Source organism: Anopheles funestus (assembly GCF_943734845.2).
Source record: "Anopheles funestus chromosome X unlocalized genomic scaffold, idAnoFuneDA-416_04 X_unloc_50, whole genome shotgun sequence".
Classification (NCBI taxonomy): domain Eukaryota; kingdom Metazoa; phylum Arthropoda; class Insecta; order Diptera; family Culicidae; genus Anopheles; species Anopheles funestus.
The window spans coordinates 52501-72500 of NW_026045177.1; positions in this window are offsets into that span (position 1 = coordinate 52501).

Genomic DNA, 20000 nt, shown 5'->3' on the forward strand with positions numbered 1-20000 from the left:
GCCGGTGACTCAACGGTGGATGGATACCCGTTTTCATCCTCACTGGAGGATCCTCCTTCCTCGCCATGCAGCCATGCCAGGGAGGCCACGGACCTTCGCCTCTCCCTGAACCTCGCGACTCGTTCGCGAATGGCCGCACGACGCGCAGCTGTAGTAGGCGACGGAGGTGGTGATGGGGGCCGCCCACCTCGCTGCAACTCCCTTGCTCTTGCTCGAGCCGCATTCCTCGCAACATTCCGGCGCTGGTTGCGAGCGACAGCCACCGAGTTGTCGGGGAGGCGTGCAGCAGACAGCTGGTCCTGCGCGGCTAACTCCTCCCTTTCCGCATTCCAGCCATCTTGCAGCTCGTCGGTTATCCGTGCGACGAACTCGCAAATGCCGCTCCACCTCTCCGGGCTCTCAAGCAAGGCTGCCTCGAAGCCCTCGGGGGTGATCTGGTTCGATCTCCCCGCCTCGAACAGCACCTCCCGTTCAGCGGCAAAACGCGGACAGGAAAATACGACGTGTTCCGCCGTCTCGGCAACGCCAGGACATCTGGGGCAGTCCGGGGACGACGTGAAGCCCATCCGGCACAGGTAGTCACGGAAAAATCCGTGGCCAGACAATACCTGCGCCAACTGGAACGTCACGTCTCCATGCTTCCGTGACTGCCATGCCCTCACGTCGGGTAGCACTCGATGCGTCCACCGAGTGTACCGACTGGCGTCTTCGCTGGCAGCATCCGCGTCCCACCGCTGCTGCCACTGCTCATACGTCTGGTCACGCTCCAGCTCACGAACGCCAGACCTGGGGATCTCGTTGGCTGGATCGTTCAGCCGTTGATGGACCCTGCTGTCCTCCTCTATCTGCAGGCATATTGGAATGAGACCGGCCAGCAGCACGGCCGTCTCACCCCTCACCGTCCGGAAAGCCCGACAAACACGAATGGCCGTTGTCCTCTGCACGCGCTGCACCAATCTACGGCATTGGCGCAGCTGCAGCCCCTCCGACCATACTGGGGCCCCGTAGCGCAGGATGGAGTCCGCTACGGCCGCCAGCAGTCGGGCACGCGACGACTTCGGTCCACTGTGGTTCGGCATGAGGCGCGTGACGGCTTCCGCGACCTTCATGGCCTTCGCTGCAGCCTGCTGAACGTGCGGCAACCATGACAGGTGGTCGTGCAACCAAACTCCAAGATAACGGATGGAGCGCTGGGATTGCACGACCACACCTCCGATGTTGATGCTCACGACCGGATGACGCTTCAGGGTGGAGATGAGCGTCATTTCCGTCTTCTCTGGCGCCAACGAGAGACGGTTCCGGTCCAGCCAGTCCATGATTACCGCGATGGCTCGTTCAGCAGTCGAGGAAGCGGCTTGGGGTGTCGTTGCGGGGACCAAGACGACAAGGTCATCAGCGTAGCCAATAACCTCGGCCCCCTCAGGCAACTGGACACCCAGGACCCCGTCGTACAGCACGTTCCAAAGCGTGGGTCCCAAAATGGAACCCTGTGGAACGCCCGCACTGATGTTCCGCTCGACAGGGCCCTCGCTGGTGTCGATAACCAGCCGCCGGTCCTCGAAATAGCTCCTCAGTATCTGCTGCAGCGATGACGGTACCCCCTTGTCCCTCAGCGCGTTGGCGATGGCTTGCCAGGGCGCAGAGTTAAAGGCGTTGCGGATATCAAGTGCCACCACCATCAGGCAGCGCTTGTCTCGGGCGTTGGTGCGGCGAAAGGACATGGCCGTCCTGCCCGCTTCGACAACGCGCTGGATCGCACTGATGGTGGATCTGCCTCGCCGGAAACCGTACTGCCCGTCCGACAGCCGTTCCGCATCCGGTTCCTCCAGGAACTCGTTGAGGCGGTTAAGAATTAGGCGCTCCAACACCTTGCCGAGTGCGTCGAGCATGCACAGCGGCCGGTAGGAGGAGCTTTCCCCGGGAGGCTTGCCAGGCTTTGGCAGCAGTACCAGTCGTTGCCTCTTCCAGGGCGCTGGAAACGCACCCCGGTCCAGGCAGTCCTGGTACAAACGGACGAAAACCTCCGGGTACTTCCTAATGGCCGTCTTAACCGCCGCGTTGGGGATACCGTCCAGTCCAGGCGCTTTCCGGTTCGCCATCGATCCCACGATGGACAACAGCTCGCCCACGGTGACAGGGGTCAACGAAGAACTCCGCTCCTCGGTGTCGACGCTCGATGATTCAGCGTCCGGCCAGTCAACAGGCGGATGTGTCGGGAACAGATCGTTGGCTATCCGCTCCAACACGACACGGTCAGTCTCAGGTGGCACAAAGCAGCCACGAAGACGAGACATGACCACCCGATAACCGGCCCCAAACTCGTTGGTTTCCGCCTGTTGAATCAGCTCATCGAGCTGCGCTCGCTTGCTGGCCCGGACAGCCTTCTCGACGGCTCTCCTCGCCGACCGATGATGTGCAGCCACGATGCTGCGCTCCTGCAGGTCGGTGGTATGAAGCATCCGCTCGTGCACGGCCGCACACTCCTCCCGAAGACGCAAGATCTCCGGAGTCCACCAGAAGAGGTCTCGATGGGGGTCACGATGCGACATGGTGACGCGCTCCATCGTGTCGTCGCATGCATCTAGCATGGCGTCGACCATCCCCTCCTGGCTGACGGCTCGTTCCGGAAAACCGGCCGTCTGGAGTGCGGCTGCGAATGCCTCCACCGAAAACTGCGTCGTCTTCCATCTCCGGCCAGCGTGCCGAAACGTGGTGGATGACGAAGAGGACCCCTGTCCCCGCTGACGATGCTGCTGCTGTTGTCGCTGCTGCCTCCCGTTCAGGTGACGATGCTGCTGCTGCAGGTGCTGCTGCTGCTGGTGCTGCTGCTGCTGGTGCTGCTGCTGTTGTCGTCGCTGCTGGTCGAGAGTTGGAGGCCCCACGGTGAAGAAAATGTACCGGTGGTCCGACGCCGTATAGTGGCACGAAGTGGTGTTCGCTGCCACCTCCCAAGTGTCTGGACGAGCAATGGATGCGCTCGCGAAAGACACATCCACGACACTGGAAGTGGCGACTCCGTTGCCCACGAACGTCGGGACCGATCCTTGGTTCAGGACCACAAGCCCAAGCTGCCGAATTGTATCGAGCAGCTCTTCACCGCGCCGGGTGGTACGTTGGCTACCCCACTCCTCATTCCAGGCGTTGAAATCGCCTGCCAGGACGATGCGAGGGTGGGGTTGGGCCTCCAACTCCACCGCCTCCAGAAGTTGCTCGAACTCGCCGGCGTTGAGACGTGGAGGGGCGTAACAGCTGATGAAGACCACCCCTCCAATCTGCGCAGCAGCCAACCCGGGCATGGCACAGCGCCAGACCCGCTGGATCGGAAGGTGGCCGGTCGCCACCACAGCTGCTCTCCCCGACGAATCCACCGTCCAGTTTCCGCTGCCCTCTGGAGGTCGGTACACCTCTGACAGCAGCAGCACGTCGACCCGCTTAGTGCGGGCTGTTTGCAGGGCCAGATCCTGAGCAGTGCGTCCACCACCCAGGTTGACCTGCATCACCCTCACTACACCCGACACTGTTGACCTTGTCGGCACGATGAGTGGCCCACTCGATGGGGCCCCTGGCAGACAATGCACTTAGCTGCCGACGTGCACTGACTAACGCGGTGGCCTACCTCGCCACACTGCAAACACTGACCCGTCCGGTCAGTTGAAGAACGGCAGTCCCGCGCCAGGTGCCCCATCAGCAGGCAACGGAAGCAGCGCTGACGGTCGAGCGGCTTCTTCGGCACTTCGCGGATGCCGCTGACACATTGGCAGAGTGTCAACTTCTGACCAATGAGACTCCGTGCCTTGGCCAGTGGGAGTCGAACACGCGCTCGCTTTGTGCCATCACGGAGCTCCCAAAGCTCGACGTGAGTGATGCCAGCCGCTGACCCCAGCTTCTCCTCAATGGCAAGCTTCACGTCACTCTCTTTGGCCAGAGAGTCGACGTTGGTGATGAGAAGCTCACCCATCTCCGTCACCACTCGTGCCTCGCCATCCTCACCTAGCGCTAGCTGGATCCGGCGAGCCAGCTCCGCGCTATCGACGTTCTTCCGCAACGGTACAAGCAGATGACCTTGCACGGTCCGGCGCCCCATGCCGATGTCTGCCCTGACGTCCTGCAGCTCCTGAGATGTACGCAGCTTCACGTACATCTCTGTCCAGGTTTTGTCCGAACCTGGGACCACCGCAATGCGGTCAGGACGCGGAGGACGCCCCTTAGACTGGGCACGATGCTGCTGATGTTGTTGCTGCTGACTCTGCTGCTGCTGCTGGCGCATCTGAGGTGGCCGGTACGGCTGGCCCACCTGCTGCGGTTGCTGCTGCTGCTGAGTCGAACGTTGCGATCGGCTCTTCCGACCGCTCACGACCGTAGCCCAGGACATCTGCTGCTGTTGCCGCTGCTGCTGACGTTGCGGTTGCTGCTGCTGCTGCTGCTGCTGGCCATTAGCCGACACTGCGACCGTCCGTCGCTGCGGCTGTGGCTGGCTGCGCTGCTGCTGCTGCTGCTGCTGCTGCTGCTGCCGCTGTTGTTGTTGCTGCTGCCGCTGCTGCTGCTGCTGCCGCTGCTGCTGCTGCTGCTGCTGCTGCTGCTGCTGCAGTTGCGAAGCTTTCTTCGCACGGTTGCGCTGCTGCCGGCTGCGTTTTGTCCTGGCACTGCCCTGACCAACAGGCTGTGCCGAGGAATGAAGCGCCGTCAAGGAACGCATGCCCTCTTGAAGCGCTTCCAGCGTACACTTCAGGGCCACTTCACGTTCCCGGCTAAGTCGCAGCTCTTCCGTCAGCGACTCGATCTGTTTGGCGAAGTTCTCCAGCATCTTGTGCTGGAAAGCCAGCACCGACGCTTCGCCATCGTCGTGGGGAGCCACGGTTGAAGACATCTCCCCTGCCGCTACCACTGGCGGCACCACCGTCTGCTCGAGAAGAGAGGCGTCGGAAAATTCCGCATCGTCCTCCTCCTCGGAATTATCAGCCTCGGACGGAACCGCCACCGTTGGTCCGGCCGGCCGTGGTGTCTCCGGTAAAGGGGAAGGGGTATCGGACCGCTTCCGAGGCGTGGACGACGACCGCACCCCGGAACGAAGCACCCGCCCCTCCATTCTCCGCTCCTTTCACAAAAAACCGCCTGCACGAATCGTTCAGACGGAACAAGGGAATATTCCCTTCAACATCTGCCAAGGTAACGACCGTCCGTCGCTAGAGCCCCTTTGGCAGATTTCCCGTCCGCGGATCGCAAGAATAAAAAACTCCCACTTTTTTCTTTATTAAAAACAATTTCGCAAGAGAAAACCGCAAGAATAAGAATTTTTAATAAATTCCGCAAGAGATTCAAGAAAACACCAAAAAACGGGTTCGTCGCCTGCTGACGCGTTGAAGTCTCTCGTTTTGGCGTTCCCGGGGAAGGATTCGGAGCCAAAGAACCGTTCCCGGTCTCCTGCTAAGCGTTCCCGGTCTCCGGCTGCGCGTTCTCACTCTCTGACCGCTAAGCGCCGGAAAGGTATGCAATTCGCATCGAGTTTTATAGCACCGTAACGCTTCGTAACGCTGGTGTCCCGGCTAAGCGCTACCGCTACCGGTCACTGGTGGCGCTGCAGACGTCGAAGAGAAGGTGGTTGCTGTCTTCGCTGGAAGTTGCGGAACCCGCCACGGGTGGCGCTGTCGTCATAAAAAGGGAGCTTTTACGTTGGGTTGTTGTCCTCACTGCTCGAAAACGCTTCGTGGTGTTGTTGATGACACAAACACACGCGACGACACACCTGACGCCACCGTACCACGCTGTTGCACGCACTTTCACGTCGAGTTTTTACTGTTTATCTCTTTTTAAAAGCACTTTACGTCGCTGGAAAACGATAGTTTATGCTCCCTAGCATGTGTTTTACCACTTTTCCAATGTTCTAACACGGTATTTCGATATTTATTCGCCACTGAAGTTCCCCATACAAAGTGTATGGGGACACTTTAAACTGAGTTTTAGCGCAGTAAATTGAAGTAAAACGATTTCCTTTTTCAATATTCGCTAAGAATGACACTCAATTCGCCCTTTTCGACTATTGTTCCGCTATTTATAAGCACTTTTGCACAATATTTTTGCAAAAAATACGGAGCGACACAAAGCACGTCTAAACTGCTGGCTTGACAGCTACGCACCACAGGGATAACTGGCTTGTGGCCGCCAAGCGTTCATAGCGACGTGGCTTTTTGATCCTTCGATGTCGGCTCTTCCTATCATTGTAAAGCAAAATTTACCAAGCGTAGGATTGTTCACCCTTTCAAGGGAACGTGAGCTGGGTTTAGACCGTCGTGAGACAGGTTAGTTTTACCCTACTGGTGTGCATTGTTTGTCGCTATCTTAACGGAATTCCTGTGCAGTACGAGAGGAACCACAGGTACGGACCACTGGCTCAATACTAGTTCGAACGGACTATGGTATGACGCTACGTCCGCTGGATTATGCCTGAACGCCTCTAAGGTCGTATCCAATCCGAGCTGATAGCGCTTCTTATACCCATTAGGTGGTCGTAAGCTAGCGGGCCTAACAACCCTCCGAGAACCGTCCGTGCTGTCCATTGGCACACTGGCGTCTCATCCCCGCTTACTACTAGGCCGCAAAGGGCGGGTTCGCGCTGCACGTGTTAGTACCATACATGTTGGGAACACCGGTGGACGAGCTTGCCGACTGTGGATATCACTAGTTTCGACACCTACGACCGCCCGCAAACGACGGGACTACAGGCTGGGAGCTTCAAGTTGTAGAGATGCGTTCGCATCGATCCTCTCAGGCGACCCATGCTTGGTGGTTAGTGCTTGCGCGTGCGCGCCCCGTGTGTGCTGGAATTGGCCAACCAGTGCACATTGGTGGTGCGTACCGTGACTTGCACCATGTGACGAGAGTGTTGAAGAACACTGTGTGGTGACTCTATGCCTATGTGATGGGGTGCTTGTAACACACGACCGAACCGACGGCTCGTTGGATGGTCACGACAGTGTGGTGCAGGTGCGCCCATGTGTAACGAATACATTGAGTGCCGTTGGAGGTTAGCGGTTGGTTGGTTGCATGCTACAACTTCGCGTTGTACATGGGCTGGCCGCTGCGCTTCCTTCGGGTTGCCACTTGATGTTGATAGGGTTGATGTATTGTGTTCGTTGACTTTTGGTTCATTCCAAAAGTCTTCGGACTTAGATAATTTTACAAGTGTCGGCGCTCTCGGACCGAAAATAAGAAGACAACTAAGAAGAAAAAGAGAAAGAAGCTAATAGTGGAAAGTATTCTTCTTCAAAGAAGGAACAAAAATTTTACAAGTGTTGAAAAATTTCCTAAGTCCAAAAAATTTTCTAAGTCCAGAAAATTTTCTAAGTCCCACAAAATGGAACATGATGAAGAAGATACAGAAGTTGAAAATTTTTCTAAGTCCAAAAAATTTTCTAAGTCCAGAAAATTTTCTAAGTCCAAAGTGTTGGAACAATTTCCAAAGGCCCATAGGTTGCACTGAATTTTCCTAAGTTGGCCACAAGTACCCATGAGGTATCGAGAAGGTTCACCCGAAGGACATAATATGTCCCAAAGTACCGATAGAGCACCCACAAAGAGCACCCAATTGGCCTAAGTTGGCCAAAAGTACCGATAGAGTACCCACAAGTAGCACTGAGTTGGCCTAAGTTGGCCAAAAGTACCGATAGAGTACCCACAAATAGCACCGAATGGGCCTAAGTTGGCCAAAAGTACCGATAGAGTACCCACAAGAAGCACTGAGTTGGCCTAAGTTGGCCAAAAGTACCGATAGAGTACCCACAAATAGCACCCAGTTGGCCTAAGTTGGCCAAAAGTACCGATAGAGCACCCAAAAGTAGCACCCAATTGGCCTATGTTGGCCAAAAGTACCGATAGAGTACCCACAAATAGCACCCAGTTGGCCTAAGTTGGCCAAAAGTACCAATAGAGCACCCACAAGTAGCACCCAATTGGCCTATGTTGGCCAAAAGTACCGATAGAGTACCCACAAATAGCACCGAATGGGCCTAAGTTGGCCAAAAGTACCGATAGAGTACCCACAAATAGCACCGCGTTGGCCTAAGTTGGCCAAAAGTACCGATAGAGTACCCACAAGTAGCACTGAGTTGGCCTAAGTTGGCCAAAAGTACTGATAGAGTACCCACAAATAGCACCGAATGGGCCTAACATGGCCAAAAGTACCGATAGAGTACCCACAAATAGCACCCAATGGGCCTATGTTGGCCAAAAGTACCGATAGAGTACCCACAAATAGCACCGAATGGGCCTAAGTTGGCCAAAAGTACCGATAGAGTACCCACAAATAGCACCGCGTTGGCCTAAGTTGGCCAAAAGTACCGATAGAGTACCCACAAGTAGCACTGAGTTGGCCTAAGTTGGCCAAAAGTACTGATAGAGTACCCACAAATAGCACCGAATGGGCCTAACATGGCCAAAAGTACCGATAGAGTACCCACAAATAGCACCGAATGGGCCTAACATGGCCAAAAGTACCGATAGAGCACCCACATATAGCACCCCATTGGCCTAAGTTGGCCAAAAGTACCGATAGAGTACCCACAAAGAGCACCCAATTGGCCTAAGTTGGCCAAAAGTACCGCCAAGTAGCACCATAGAGGCCCGAGTAGAGCGAAATGTGGGCCAAATTGAACATTTGAAAATTTTTACAAGTCCAGAAAATTTTCTAAGTCCAGAAAATTTTCTAAGTCCAAAGAGTTGGACAAATTTCCTTAGGCCCAAAGGTTGCACTGAATGTTCCTAAGTTGGCCATCAGTACCCATGAAGTATAGCGAAGGTTCACCCGAAAGACACAATACGCCCTAAAGTACCCACAGAGTACCCACAAGTTGCACCCAATTGGCCTAAGTTGGCCAGAAGTACCGACAAGTACCACCATAGAAGCCCGAGTAGAGCGAAATGTGGGCCAAAGTACCGAGTAGTTGCCACAAATGCCCAAATGGATACCAAAATGTGGTACCAAGTACCTAACTGTTGCAACAAATGCTAGCTTTCTGAGCAAAAGCTGTGGACCAATTTCGTAGAAGAACCGCCTAGGCGAAAAGGCAAAAATCGCCGAAGCTGGCCCGCTCGCAGAGCTCGCGGGCCAGGAGATACTCATAGGGCGATTTACTAGAGTGGGGAACTTGAGAATTTTTGTGTCCGAGACTTTGGGCAACTTCGCGGCCGCCCCCTTAAAGTAAAAGATTTTCTCTGGGTGCCTAAAATTCGCAATTCCCGCAAAGTCGGGAAGACGTTAAAGTTTTTGCCCAAAAAATGGCCATCGATTTAAGGTGATTTTCCAATAAGAAAATGCTTCCTATTTTGAATTTTTTCGAATATTTCCTAAACTAAGCGTCGGAGCACATGGCCGTGGAGGAACTTTTGGTAGCTTTTGGCAAGGGCTATCGGATGAAATAATAAGAAAGGCCATCAGAGCGATATTGGATTAATGCGGGCTCATAAACGCACCTGAGAAGTGAAAATTGGTACCTTGCACGCAGGATGCAAGAAATGCTTGAGTGTTAACCATCATCGGTACCAAGTACCTAGGTTATATCGAGTGCGTAGATGGAAGTCGGTACCAAAGGGAAACCTTCCTAGGCTAGGTGCACGCAAGTGAGTATGGATCGATCAGTAGAAAGATGGGAAGCCATAGGAAACCTTCCTAGGCTAGGTGCACGCAAGTGAGTATGGATCGATCAGTAGAAAGATGGGAAGCCATAGGAAACCTTCCTAGGCTAGGTGCACGCAAGTGAGTATGGATCGATCAGTAGAAAGATGGGAAGCCATAGGAAACCTTCCTAGGCTAGGTGCACGCAAGTGAGTATGGATCGATCAGTAGAAAGATGGGAAGCCCAAGGAAACCTTCCTAGGCTAGGTGCACGCAAGTGAGTATGGATCGATCAGTAGAAAGATGGGAAGCCCAAGGAAACCTTCCTAGGCTAGGTGCACGCAAGTGAGTATGGATCGATCAGTAGAAAGATGGGAAGCCCAAGGAAACCTTCCTAGGCTAGGTGCACGCAAGTGAGTATGGATCGATCAGTAGAAAGTGGGAAGCCCAGTACCAAATGCCCTAGTGAAGACCGTAAACGAATATCATGAACCGATAAGGAGCACCAAATGCCCTAGTGAAGACCGTAAACGAATATCATGAACCGATAAGGAGCACCAAATGCCCTAGTGAAGACCGTAAACGAATATCATGAACCGATAAGGAGCACCAAATGCCCTAGTGAAGACCGTAAACGAATATCATGAACCGAGAAGTAGCAACGAATGCCTGAAAAAGTACCAAGTCCACGGTATAGAGTAACGAGAGTTAACCGCCGTGATGTATGCAATGAGGGCAGCCATTGCATGGGTTCTGGACTTGGTTCGCGAATAACTTTTTTGCTAGACATCGGACAAAGTTGACGTGGAAGAACGAAATGTAGCATTTGGTGCCACCTATCCAAAACTTTTTCAAGATTGAAGATCCGATCGATACAGCCTGAGTTATAGGCAAAAGTTGGTGCAAAATTGAGCATTTTTAATGGTGAAAAATCGGTACTCCTCGAATAGCTCCTGTTGGAAGCATCGGACCACATGGTCGTGGAGGAACATATTGTAGCGTGCGGTGTCAAGTATCGACACCCAAAACCGCATGTCCGATGGACGGAAAATGACCAAGTTATAGTGAAAACTTGGTTGCACCAAATTCCCGAAGAAGTGCAACGAGAAGGTGAATGCGATGGTTGTTCGTCGAATAGCTCCGGCCACAGACATGGTAGCGATTAGTGGTGCATGGAAGAAATCTAGCCACAAGTGCCATCTACCCATGGCCAGAAGAAAGTGTGGCCATATCTTGGATACCGGCGGAGCTATGGGGCAAATATGGGCCAAAAATGGTGCAAGTTGGACCAAAAATCCGAAAAAGTACCTAGGTAAATGCGATGGTTGTTCGTCGAATAGCTCCGGCCACAGACATGGTAGCGATTAGTGGTGCATGGAAGAAATCTAGCCACAAGTGCCATCTACCCATGGCCAGAAGAAAGTGTGGCCATATCTTGGATACCGGCGGAGCTATGGGGCAAATATGGGCCAAAAATGGTGCAAGTTGGACCAAAAATCCGACCAAGTGCGCGAGACGCTTTCGTGAATAGCTCCGGCCACAGACATGGTAGCGATTAGTGGTGCATGGAAGAAATCTAGCCACAAGTGCCATCTACCCATGGCCAGAAGAAAGTGTGGCCATATCTTGGATACCGGCGGAGCTATGGGGCAAATATGGGCCAAAAATGGTGCAAGTTGGACCAAAAATCCGAAAAAGTACCTAGGTAAATGCGATGGTTGTTCGTCGAATAGCTCCGGCCACAGACATGGTAGCGATTAGTGGTGCATGGAAGAAATCTAGCCACAAGTGCCATCTACCCATGGCCAGAAGAAAGTGTGGCCATATCTTGGATACCGGCGGAGCTATGGGGCAAATATGGGCCAAAAATGGTGCAAGTTGGACCAAAAATCCGAAAAAGTACCTAGGTAAATGCGATGGTTGTTCGTCGAATAGCTCCGGCCACAGACATGGTAGCGATTAGTGGTGCATGGAAGAAATCTAGCCACAAGTGCCATCTACCCATGGCCAGAAGAAAGTGTGGCCATATCTTGGATACCGGCGGAGCTATGGGGCAAATATGGGCCAAAAATGGTGCAAGTTGGACCAAAAATCCGACCAAGTGCGCGAGGCGCTTTCGTGAATAGCTCCGGCCACAGACATGGTAGCGATTAGTGGTGCATGGAAGAAATCTAGCCACAAGTGCCATCTACCCATGGCCAGAAGAAAGTGTGGCCATATCTTGGATACCGGCGGAGCTATGGGGCAAATATGGGCCAAAAATGGTGCAAGTTGGACCAAAAATCCGAAAAAGTACCTAGGTAAATGCGATGGTTGTTCGTCGAATAGCTCCGGCCACAGACATGGTAGCGATTAGTGGTGCATGGAAGAAATCTAGCCACAAGTGCCATCTACCCATGGCCAGAAGAAAGTGTGGCCATATCTTGGATACCGGCGGAGCTATGGTGCAAATATGGGCCAAAAATGGTGAAGTTGGACCAAAAATCCGACCAAGTGCGCGAGGCGCTTTCGTGAATAGCTCCGGCCACAGACATGGTAGCGATTAGTGGTGCATGGAAGAAATCTAGCCACAAGTGCCATCTACCCATGGCCAGAAGAAAGTGTGGCCATATCTTGGATACCGGCGGAGCTATGGGGCAAATATGGGCCAAAAATGGGTAAAATTGTACGGTCCAAAGCCAAGGGTAAATTTTTTTATTCCTCTAATAACTTCTAGCACAGACATTGAATCGGTTGGTGATGTATGGATGAAATGTAGCAAACAGTTGGAACTACCCATAAAATCTTAAAGATTGACGATCCAATGCATAGAACCGGAGTAATGTGCGATACTTGGTGAAAAATCGAGTGAAAAATTAGCTATAAACTGTTTTTGGCCCATAACTCGAATACTAGACATCGGAAGGGGGGGTCGTAGAACGATTTTTTGTTGCCCTATCGATTCCCTATCGAACGAGCAAAAGTTGTTTTTTTGACCAAAAAGGACCCCTACTCTAGTAAAATTGGCCTGATTTTACTAGTCCCCGGTACCCGTACAGGCAAAATGAGCAAAATGCTCAAGTATGAATGGTTTTTGGCCCATAACTCGAATACTAGACGTCGCAGGGGGGTGTCATGGAACAATTTTTGGTAGCCCTTGAAATTATCTATCGAATGACATATACTTGATTTTTGGCCAAAAAGTTCCCTAGACTAGTAAAAATCGCATCATTTTACTAGAGTCGGGTACCCTGGACGAAAAACCGCTATAATTGCGGTTTTTGGCTAATAACTCGAATACTAGACGTCGCAGGGGGGTGTCGTGGAACAATTTTTGGTAGCCCTTGAAATTATCTATCGAATGACATATACTTGATTTTTGGCCAAAAAGTTCCCTAGACTAGTAAAAATCGCATCATTTTACTAGAGTCGGGTACCCTGGACGAAAAACCGCTATAATTGCGGTTTTTGGCTAATAACTCGAATACTAGACGTCGCAGGGGGGTGTCGTGGAACAATTTTTGGTAGCCCTTGAAATTATCTATCGAATGACATATACTTGATTTTTGGCCAAAAAGTTCCCTAGACTAGTAAAAATCGCATCATTTTACTAGAGTCGGGTACCCTGGACGAAAAACCGCTTAAGTTGCGGTTTTTGGCTAATAACTCGAATACTAGACGTCGCAGGGGGGTGTCGTGGAACAATTTTTGGTAGCCCTTGAAATTATCTATCGAATGACATATACTTGATTTTTTGACCAAAAAGTTCCTAGACTAGTAAAAATCGCATCATTTTACTAGAGTCGGGTACCCTGTACGAAAAACCGCTATAGTTGCGGTTTTTGGCCAATAACTCGAATACTAGACGTCGGAGGGGGGTGCCGTAGAACAATTTTTTGTAGCCCTTGAAATTACCTTTCGAATGATATATAGTGGTTTTTTGGTCAAACAGTGACCCCGAGACTAGTAACCCTCCATACACAAAACCGCCTAAAAAGTTTTGGTTTTGCAAAATTTTGAAAAGTGCGTCAAAAAAATTTTTTCAAAAAGTACCAAATCGTGATCAGAACTCACTATAGACCATAAAAAGTGAAATCCGATGGTCATTTGCAACACTTGGTCAATCGAGAAAAATTTCACTTTTTTACTAGAGTCGGGTACCCTGAACGAAAAATCGCTCAAGTGATGGTTTTTGGCCAATAACTCGAATACTAGACGTCGGAGGGGGGTGCCGTAGAACAATTTTTTGTAGCCCTTGAAATTACCTTTCGAATGATATATAGTGGTTTTTTGGTCAAACAGTGACCCCGAGACTAGTAACCCTCCATACACAAAACCGCCTACAAAAACTTTGTTTTGAAAAATTTTGAAAAGTTCAAAAAAATTTTTTTTTCAAAAACTACTAAAACGTGATAAGAACTTACTATAGACCATGAAAAGTGATATCCGATGATAATTTGCAAAAGTTGGTAACTAGTAAAAAATTTCACTTTTTTACTAGAGTCGGTGCAACGAGAAAAAAAAAGTCCGTGATGGAGAAAAATGGCACGTTTTCCACGCCTGTACGCTTTCGTTTTCTATATAGGGGGTAGGTGAGCCAGAAGCATGAATTTGACTGAGTACGTATCTTTATGAATTGGGCCCTTCTAAATCGATTGAGACTACCCCCAGGACGATCGGACGACTGCTTCTGGCTCAAAATGTGGTTTTTAGATTTTGATCGTCAATTATGAGAGAAAAAATCGATTAGAAGTAAAGATACGAAATGCTTGGTCTAAGTTGGGAAACGACTTCGGATATTTGTTGGACGTTGTCGTAGAAGGTCCGAGGACCAAGGAAAAGTGATTTCCAAGTGGATTTATGCACTATTAGTCGATGGTAAGATGTGAAATTAGTAGAACTTACCATACAGTTTGCGAAGTTGAAGCAATCGGTTGGTGAATATGGTACTGTCTGTCCAATTTGGTGGTTCGGAATGAGTGAAACGATGTTGATGATGGATAGACGTTCCGATTGCCCCCGATCGGGGAACATATAGTGGTCTTTAAGGTCCAAGTACCTATGTTTTGGTAAGCAGAACTGAGAGTTAAAGGATGAAAGTCGGCCATTCCTAATATCATCCTATCGGTGGTTCGCGAGTTGTTTGAGGACCGGAGCAGCTCGCGATGAAACGGTCCTAGGGTATTGGTTATCCATCCAAGGAAGAGTAAATGCGATCCTAGATGTGTGTCGTTGGCCGTTCTACCGGTATCGCCTATCGATGAGATATCGACGGGCATGCCTTACTCGAAAGTTGAATTCTAGGATCGATGGTCAAACAGACCTATGAGCGATAAACCAAACTGAACACGTATTGATGTCGGCTTTTCCTATCATTTGATGCCGCAGGTTGTTTAGGGACCGGAGCAACTTGCGGCCGAGACGGTCCCCGGGGGTTTCTTTCTCCAAGGAGTGGAAACTATTAAGCAAGAGTTGTAGCAAGATACGATCCTCTGATGTGTCGTTGGCCGTTCATGCGGTATCGCCTGTCGATGAGATATCGATGGGCATGCCTTACTCTACCGACCTTCTAATTGAGAGTATTAATCAGGGATCGATGGTCAAACAAGACCAATGAGCGATAAACCAAACTGAACACGTATTGATGTCGGCTTTTCCTATCATTTGATGCCGCAGGTTGTTTAGGGACCGGAGCAGCTTGCGGCCGAGACGGTCCCCGGGGGTTTCTTTCTCCAAGGAGAAGAAACGATTAAGCAAAAGTTGTAGCAAGATACGATCCTCTGATGTGTCGTTGGCCGTTCAAGCGGTATCGCCTGTCGATGAGATATCGATGGGCATGCCTTACTCTCCCGACTGGATTACTGAGAGTTTAATCAGGGATCGATGGTCGAACAGACCAATGAGCGATAAACCAAACTGAACACGTATTGATGTCGGCATTTCCTATCATTTGTCGCAGGTTGTTTAGGGACCGGAGCAGCTTGCGACCGAGACGGTCCCCGGGGGTTTCTTTCTCTAAGGAGTGGAAACGATTAAGCAAAAGTCGTAGCAATAATCGATCACCTGATGTGTCGTTGGCCGTTCTTGCGGTATCGCCTGTCGATGAGATATCGATGGGCATGCCTTACTCTCCTGACTGTTTAATTGAGAGTTATAATCAGGGATCGATGGTCAAAAAGACCTATGAGCGATAAACCAAACTGAACACGTGTTGATGTCGGCATTTCCTATCATTTGTCGCAGGTTGTTTAGGGACCGGAGCAGCTTGCGACCGAGACGGTCCCTTCCCGAAAGATGGTGAACCGAGTCGTCTGGCGTAAAAACCGGACGACTCGAAAGGGCTTGACCCTTTCAAGTGAGCGATAATCACATTCTACGCTCAGTTCGACAGCTACAAGGCAATCACTCGCTATGTTCAGAGCTAATACATGCAACATGCCGGCATTGTTTCCACCGACGCATGGATTCAAGACTGGTGCACTTATTAGTTAAACCGTTCGCCTCCGGGTGTTTCGAGTTCAAGTCTGGATGAGGATTGATCTTGCTGGTAATAGCTTGAGCCCCTGAATAAGGGGTCGAAGCGTACATCTTGAGACCATGTACAACATATTACCAAATCGGCACCATGGGTTCGGGTGCAAGTGATGTAACCGTGAAAGATGTTGAGCAGCCCAACATCGGTTTACACACGCATAATAGGAAGGCAGCGCTGTCGACTGGTCAGTCGTGTAAGAAGTGTGCATTATCGATCACAAATATATTGGTGATCTGTAGGTTGCGCATACACCATGCCCGGTGTAAAGTGCCGTGGTCCCCCCCGGGGGGCTGCATCAAACCGTTCGCCACGCGAACTACCCAATGGAACGAACTCTATGCATTTAATAAGAAGAAGAGATGATAATGAAACACGGTCGATTTAAGAGTTGAAAACGTTGAAATACCTATAAGCAAGTCTTAAGTTGGTGGTGACCGTTACGCCCCAACAAATTGGTGCCTTACCCTACACCAAAGAGCCATTCAACATGGTTCAAGTGAGCGATAATCACGCTCTACGCTCAGTATGACAGCTGCAAGGCAATCACTCGCTAAGTTCAGAGCTAATACATGCAACACGCCGGCATTGTTTCCACCGACGCATGGATTCAAGACTGGTGCACTTATTAGTTAAACCGTTCGCCTCCAGGTGTTTCGAGTTCAAGTCTGGATGAGGATTGTTCTTGCTGGTAATAGCTTGAGCCCCTGAATAAGGGGCCGAAGCGTACATCTTGAGAGTAAATGTACAACATATTACCAAATCGGCACCGTGGGTTCTGGTGCAAGTGATGTAACCATGAAAGATGTTGAGCAGCCCAACATCGGTTTACACACGCATAAGGGGTTTATTGTTATCTGTAGGTTGCGCATACACCATACCCGGTGTAAAGTGCCGTGGTCCCCCAGGGGGCTGCATCAAAACGTTCGCCATGCGAACTACCCAATGGAACGAACTCGATGTATTGAAAGAGATGAACAATTAATAGCGAGAATAGGGGCCCGGAAGCAATTCCGCGGCCCTACGGTCGATTCAAGAGTTGAAACGTTGTACAATCGTGGATAGCACCTAGTGCTAATATGGTGAGAGATAATGTGTGAGGAAATTTAGTTTCCTAAAGTTTAGTTAGTGGTTTCCGTTGTGCCCTAACAAACTTAAAGTTGGTGGTGACCGTTACACCCCAACAAATTGGTGCCTTACCCAACACCAAAGAGCCATTCCATATGGTTCTAGAGAGAGAGAGTTGTGTGGAAATTTATTTCCCACTAAGCGAGTGTGTGTCTGTAGTGGAACGAATTCTGGTTGATCCTACCAGTAATATACGCTTGTCTCAAAGGTTAAGCCATGCATGTCTAAGTACAAACATAAATGAATGTGAAACCGCATAAGGCTCAGTATAACAGCTATAATTCACAAGATCATCCTACCACTAGTTACTTGGATAACTGTGGAAAATCCAGAGCTAATACATGCAACATGCCGGGACTGTTGCCCTCGCGGGTAGCTGAACTGGTGCACTTATTAGTTAAACCAATCGCCTCCGGGCGGCTTGAGTTGAAGTCTGGATAAGGACGCAGATCGTATGGTCGCTTGTCGACTGACGACAGATCTTTCAAATGTCTGCCCTATCAACTATTGATGGTAGTGTAGAGGACTACCATGGTTGCGACGGGTAACGGGGAATCAGGGTTCGATTCCGGAGAGGGAGCCTGAGAAATGGCTACCACATCCAAGGAAGGCAGCAGGCGCGTAAATTACCCAATCCCAGTACGGGGAGGTAGTGACGAGAAATAACAATATGGACCTCTCTAACGATGGTCCATAATTGGAATGAGTTGAGTATAAATCCTTCAACAAGGATCAAGTGGAGGGCAAGTCTGGTGCCAGCAGCCGCGGTAATTCCAGCTCCACTAGCGTATATTAAAGTTGTTGCGGTTAAAATGTTCGAAGTTGATTGCCCGTCCAGACACGTGACCGCCACGGGCGCCCGGTTACACGCCGGGGCCGTTCGTGCGCGCGCTCACGGCTGCGACTCACAATGGTGTACTTGGGCGTTACTCTGTGAACGAGTACCGTGCTACCGGTTAACTCCGGCACGGGCTCCTCATGGTGCTCAAGATACTCACATTTACCTTGAACAAATTAGAGTGCTCAAAGCAGGCTAAGACAAAGCGTCCGGCCCCCCCGTGGGGTTGGCGTTGGCCGAGAATAATCTTGCATGGAATAATGGAATATGACCTCGGTTTATACGATTTCGTTGGTTTGTCAGAAACCTAGAGGTAATGATTAACAGAAGTAGTTGGGGGCATTGGTATTACGGCGCGAGAGGTGAAATTCGTAGACCGTCGTAGGACCAACTGAAGCGAAAGCGTTTGCCATGGATGCTTTCTTTAATCAAGAACGAAAGTTAGAGGATCGAAGGCGATTAGATACCGCCCTAGTTCTAACCGTAAACGATGCCAATTAGCAATTGGGAGACGCTACCCCTATTCGGTGCTCTCAGTCGCTTCCGGGAAACCAAAATCGGGTTCCGGGGGAAGTATGGTTGCAAAGTTGAAACTTAAAGGAATTGACGGAAGGGCACCACAAGAAGTGGAGCTTGCGGCTTAATTTGACTCAACACGGGAAAATTTACCAGGTCCAAACTTATCGAGGTAAGACAGATTGATAGCTCTTTCTCAAATTTAAGGGTAGTGGTGCATGGCCGTTCTTAGTTCGTGGAATGATTTGTCTGGTTAATTCCGATAACGAACGTGACTCAAACATGCTAACTAGAACGCTGTCAGCAGTGCGCCTCCGGGCGCACCTGACGTTACAGCCGGGCGGCGCCTTCACGGGCGGTCGTCGGCTACGTTTGCCCTGCTTAGCGGGACAACTTGTGTTTAGCAAGCTGAGAATGAGCGATAACAGGTCCGTGATGCCCTTAGATGTTCTGGGCTGCACGCGTGCTACAATGTGGGTCGCAGCGTGTTCTCGCCAATAGGCGCCCCCATTCCGAGAGGAACGGGAAATCACTAAAATGCCCATCTAGTCGGGATTGGGGACTGCAACGGTCCCCATGAACCTGGAATTTCTAGTAAGCACTAGTCATTAGCTAGTGCTGATTACGTCCCTGCCCTTTGTACACACCGCCCGTCGCTACTACCGATGGATTATTTAGTGAGGTTTCTGGAGGCTTACCTTCCGCGGTTCCTTCGTGAGCTGCAGCTGGCATGGCTGAAGTTGACCGAACTTGATGATTTAGAGGAAGTAAAAGTCGTAACAAGGTTTCCGTAGGTGAACCTGCGGAAGGATCATTACTGATGATCGTCCGCGAGTGACCAACCATGGGCTGCCTTCGGTGTAGCTCGGTCGCTCGCTTGCTATGTGTCAGAATTTGTTGAAAGCCAACTCGTTCGTTGTACACTTTGATGGGTGACCATCACTGTGTCTCCGTGCCGAGCTAGATCTCCCCTAGCCGTAAGGCACTTGAACGCCCCTTCGACGACGAGTTGCATGTGTGTGGTATGTGTCAGAATCTGGTGAAGCTTTCTGCATGTGATGTGCCTTGTGTGGATCCGTGGCCATTGCATTGTGTCTGGTGTGTAGGTACCCAGACACTTAGAACGCTTGCGCGGAAAGCAAACTCGATCGTTGTACACTTTGATGGGCAACCATCACTGTGTCTCCGTGCCGTGCTAGATCTCCCCTAGCCGTAAGGCACTTTGAACGCCCCTTCGACGACGAGTTACAAGAGTGTGGTATGTGTCATAATCTGGTGAAGCTTTCTGCATGTGATGTGCCTTGTGTGGATCCGTGGCCATTGCATTGTGTCTGGTGTGTAGGTACCCAGACACTTAAGCAAACTCGATCGTTGTACACTTTGATGGGCGAGCATCACTG